The sequence below is a fragment of the Mesocricetus auratus genome, unplaced genomic scaffold (assembly GCF_017639785.1).
Source record: "Mesocricetus auratus isolate SY011 unplaced genomic scaffold, BCM_Maur_2.0 Super-Scaffold_100018, whole genome shotgun sequence".
Lineage (NCBI taxonomy): Eukaryota > Metazoa > Chordata > Mammalia > Rodentia > Cricetidae > Mesocricetus > Mesocricetus auratus.
Genome location: NW_024429199.1, coordinates 12,666,048 through 12,671,598, shown reverse-complemented (window position 1 = coordinate 12,671,598; position 5,551 = coordinate 12,666,048). Strand labels below are relative to the sequence as shown.

The window sequence follows — 5,551 nt, the reverse complement described above, 5'->3', positions numbered from 1 at the left end:
AATAGAAGACAGCACTCTTTCTAAAGTTATCATGGAACTAGGATTATATGTTCTTTGAGGTAACTTACTTTATAGTACAATTCTCCCTCAATAAAATAAGGATGAGAGACTATTTTTGTTTTGACAAGAAACTTTTGTTTGCAGCTCCCAAGAACACAGTTGCTGAGGGACAGGACTACTCTCTAGTCTGACTAGCTCAACTAGAGCAGACACAGACACTTCACTGTTCAATGGCATTAGACACTGGGGTTTCTGAAAGAAAAGTGATTATGTAAGATGTATTAGAACCTTGTCCAGGAAGAGGACACCTGCATACAACAGTGCCAGGGGATCAAGTTCAGTACACTGCTTGCCTTTCACAGAGCAGATACCATTGAACAAAATAAGCGAAAAGACTCTATTAGTTTCTCTTCCACTTCATAAGATTTTTAGTGTCTGCTTGGGATAAGGAACAGGGCTGCTGATGGCAGACAGTGAATGCCATGTCATTATCCACTAGCTCTGTCTTCCTGCCTATCTCAGTGCCTCCTCCTCATCAGCCTTGTAGAGACTTCCTAATGGCAGCCTATTCCAGGTTGACACACTGCTGTGTAGGCCCAGGGTCAAAGCAGCTCCAAGTCAGTCATCCACTGTGATGTTCTGGAAGAGATAAGCCATGGACTCACCATTGTGGATTCACCGGATCCCCTCAGAAAGAATCAAGCTGGTGTCCACAGTCTTTATCTTGGGACACTGAAGGTTCTGGAGCTCGTGAGGGACAGTGTTTGTCACCACCACCTCATCAGTGGAGGACTCCTCAATCAGATGGGGGGCTTCGGCGGACAGGATGCGGTGTGCAGACATGACATAAATCTTGTAAGCTCCCCTCTCCTTCAGGATCTCTGCAGCAGCCACAAAACTCTCCACATCGTCAATAACATCATCCACCATGATTGTTTCCTCTGACATCTCTAACCAATGTTATTGGTGGCTTCTCTTTGGCCATCATCAAGGGCAGCTCCAGGCCTGGGTGCACAGTAACGTTCTTGACCATGAGGGGGGTGTCAACACTCATCCATGTCCAGCTCTGTGCACTGAGCTTCTCCGTGCATCACAGCCAGCCCCCAGGCACAGTCTGTCAGCATAGAATTGAGCCCTTTTTGCAGCATCAGGAGATTTAGCTACAATGACTGCATTTCTATAATTTGGGATTTCCTCCTGGATATACTGAAGCAGGAAAGGTGAGGCTCTAAGGCTGTTCACTAGAAAGCTTAAAAGCCTTAAATTTCCTGTTGGTGAAGATTCGTAACAATTATGTGAGTTAAACCTAAACCGGTTTTTGTCAGCATGAATTTGCACATGATGGGACCCTTCTTCCCCTTCTTGCTTTGCTTGCTGTAGGGGAAGTAGGGGATGACACCAATGATATTCCTGGCACAGGTGGTATTTAGTGCATAGGCCACAATCAGTAACTCCATCACGGCTGTATTCACATCTTTGGGTATTGTCTGTATAATGAAAATATCTCGGCTACGAACAGAGTCTTTGATTTCAACTCTTGTTTCTCCATTGGTTTCCTGGTATACAACAGTTTCCCAATTCAGCACCAAGATGCTCGTTGATGCTCTTGGCCAGCTCCGTGCAAGGTGGCCGTGGAGTCGGCCGAGAAGACTTGGTAGCCGGTGCAGGCGGCCTGCGAGGTGGCAGGGTGAGACTGCGGGAGGTGAAGAGCCAAGCATGTGGACAGCGAGGCAGCAGCTTCCTGGGCATCCTCCAGCCCGAGGCGCGGTGACGGAGAGACTCTTTAACACAGGGTTCTGCAAGGTTAAATAAATTATGTTGTAAAAAACCCTTTGGATATTACCAAGCAAATGTGTTGCAGACTGTTATTTTTATTGTTGTACCAAAATGTAGAGTAATGATAAGTTATCTATGGCCACAAAAAAGAAAATCAAATCATAAATGAGTGGTTGGTGGCAGGAAAAAATGATGGGTTTCACTGAGAAGATGATAAGCAAATGCTGTTTATTCACCATTAGTCGGTATAACTGTGGTAAGAGTAGACCTGTATTTGAGTCTCAACACTACCAACATTTAACCAATTACTAATGTTGCAAAGTTTGGAAATGAGAAATGAGCAAAATAGAATTCATAGTTGCTATTTGGATAGATCATCTCAAGGAATGCATTGAGGAGTACACTTAGAGTTGAGTCCATGCTCAGTATTTCAACAGACCAGATAGATACATTTTCACTCACATAAAGTTGAAGAATTAAAAAGGTGTGGACACAAAGGAGGGAGCCAAGTTCTGAGTTGAAGAACAGTATGTGCAAGGCATAAAGCTAAAGGAGTTATAAGACATGTGGCACCCTCAGGCTGTGAGACTAGAAAAAAAATGACAAAAAATATGATTGCTTTTGGATAAAGACTCAGCTCATGAAGGATATTGCTGAGCACATGTGAAAAGTTTTGTTCCATCTGTGAGGCAATAGACATGTAGTTAAGAGAGTTATCTAGAGAGTTGTGTGATATAAGGCAGCTTCAACTTGCTCACATAGGTTGATGGCCTTGTGCGTGAGTACCAGGGGTGACAACACTTTGAGATTTGGAGAGAATCTATTAGAAAAGATGACTTTCATGGAAGTTTTTCCTTTGTTGTTATTTCTTTAATTATTAATATTATTATTTTATATCTCAAGTATGAGATTGTAGGCACCTGGATTAATGTTAGGGATAGATGAGTGATTATAGAAGTGACATAGATGAGTCAGGGAGGATTGGCTAATAGGAAAATATGGTTATCTTTAGAATTGGATAGATGGTGATTTCATCAATGAATTTGGGAATGTAGAAAGGCATATAAGAGTTTCAGGAAGTTAGAATGATAGATAAACGTCAAGTCTGAAATATTTATAGGGCATCAGACCTGGTAACAACAGAAAAATAAACTAGATTTTAAGAAGCATCTTGTAAGTAAGGAGGGTTATATGGAAGTGAGGAAGCTCTGAGTGAATGAGTTTTGTTGACATGATCACAGATATGTCAAGGACTCCAATCTCTCAGATCCATGGTAATGGCAAAGCCTTCCCTGGGTCAGGTTCAGAAAAGCCCTCCTCTGTCCAAGTATGGATGTTACAAACAGCTGGCCTTTAACTGAAACCATTGCATGCAGAAACTATCAACCATAGCTTTCTTCCAGATGACTGCAACCTGAAACTACTCCTGCACATGAAAGGTTTCTGTAACCTGATATCAAGTCTCTCTGCAGATCCAACAAATCAAGCCAAGCAGAATCAAACAGACTCAAGAAAAAATCCAGGTTTAATGAGTAAAACACTCCCAGATGGTTGGATGGTCCTCTGGCTCCAGAGAGGAGATGAGGAGACAGGGAGAGGGAACTGGAAAACCATATGGCCTTTATGTAAGAGACCATTTAAATACCTTGAACATCTTTAGGGGAGGAACTGCCATTTGGCTGGCTTTCTGAGGCTGGGCAAGGTTTGGAGGGGGGAGCAGAGGCAAGGTGGAGCTCCACCCAAACACAACAGAGACTTCCTATAGAGATTAGCTAGCATCCATCCTCCTCATTAGACTCTATGCATTAAATCCACATCCTTCTTTAGCTGTATACAATAATCTTGCCTCATTCCTCACAAGAAACCTTCCATCTTTCTAAGTGGCATATAATAAATGTGTTGATTTTCCAGGCTACTGATGCTTCTCCTTTAGAATGCATGGCTCACCGAATCACAGCTTCTGCATATGCTTGTCTGTATGTCCTTTTTTGAATCTTTAATTGTTCCTATCAGGTCAAATCCAAGTCAGTGCAGTTATGGCAGGAGGTAATTGGTTTTGTTGGACAAATATCTCCAGCAAGTGTTTGGCATTATAAAATTGAAGTTTAGGAAAAGAAACAAAATTTAGTTAAGGCTGGACTATTTACACTCCTATTGGTGATATTTCACAGAGAGTAACAGACATCTAAGGACTGACTGAAGTTGTGTCCTAAGATAAGATGAAGGAAATGGTTCACTAAGGAAGCATAAAGTAAGGGAATAACCAAGTTGGAGGAGAGGACACAGGTGGTGGATTGGCAAGGTCAGAGTATAAACTCCTACAACCTCTATTTCCTTTTAATTTCTGTTTAATCTCCAAGTACTAAGAGATACTCAGGTGTTAAGGTGAACATAGATAATCAGGTGAGAAATAGGTACCAGTCTCAAAGTTTAGGCTCGATCTACAAACCCACGACATCTTAACTGTGTGCCATTCTGACAGTAGCACTGGACCATAAAGCAGCAGAAAGATTATGTTAGGTTGTGCTTTTGTAAATTGTTTTTAGAAGCAGAATGAAATTAAACACTTCCAATGATAGTTCTTTAGATAAGAAAACCTTTTGTTCTCATTGGAGCTTGAACAAGGAAAAGCCACTGACCAGCTGTGCCGTAGAGAGTTCAAAGAGATAAGGTTTAAAGCAAAGGCCACTGCCTTTCAAGACTAGGAAGTCAGTGGTGAATTCTCAAAGGGCAATTGAGAAGAATGGGCTGGGACATTTGAAGCAGTGGATTAATGAGTAGGTAGGACACTAGTGAGGTCAAGGCTGCATGGAGAATGTTGCACATCTAATAAGATGAAGGAAGTAGCAGTTTGTGGGTAGATAAGAAACAAAGGAGTCAAAGATTTTGAGTATGTTGATATGTAGAAAGATCAAAGCAGGAAATTACAAACTACAGGACCAGAAGTACATACTGAATGTTTGGCCTTTGTCTCACACGTGCCTGAGGTGTTTCCCTCCATGTTACAAAAATAATAGAGTGAAAATGGAAATAGTAGGAAGGGAACTTGGTAAAGCTAAACGTTTGTGATGCCATTGCTCTTACCTAGAAATGGTTTTGTTTTAAGAATATGGTGATTTTTCAGTGTTATTCCAATAACCTCAACATTCCATGCAATGGCTGTGTGCATTGACCATCTTCTATAATGTCTAAGCTTTGCTGAAAATTCCCACCTCCAAGTTGGCCTCAATACTATCAAGTCTGTATTGGTGTTCTAATTTTGGGGACAAATGAACATAGTCATTCAAAGATAAACATATTGCACTGGTCAGGTATCAGCCAAATTGCTTTTCATTTTCATTAACTTCTTCTGTTCACCAAGTTAACTTGTCCATCAATGTAGAAAACCAATTTATAATTTCATATTTCTGTAAAGATCATTTGCACTGGTTATGATTTTGATGTAATGGCCAAACCTAGGAAATTATTCACAAAGTCACGTGGTTTACTATAGAAGTGGGAAAGGGGAGAGTTGAAAGGAACCATTTGTAATCAATCACATCTCAGGTTGGAGGGGATCAAACAAAAAGATCCTAGTGTAGTCCTAAGGGGAGGGCAGGAGCTACTATGAAGAGCAGGGCTGAGGATACAGGTAGATCTGAAGAACATGCGATCACAGTGCTGACAGCTCATATTTTAATAGTCTGCTATGGCACAGCCCTACTTTCAAAATCCAGGTGGGCACTGAGTTAAGGGTGCCTGCTGAGTGCATTCTTTACTTCCTTAGAGATTTTAG

General features: G+C 41.4%; 1 pseudogene; it reads right to left on the bottom strand.

Annotated features, from left to right (window-relative positions):
- Positions 1–618: 618 nt before the first annotated feature.
- On the bottom strand, positions 619–1,749 carry LOC101824171 (annotated as a pseudogene).
- Positions 1,750–5,551: the final 3,802 nt, after the last annotated feature.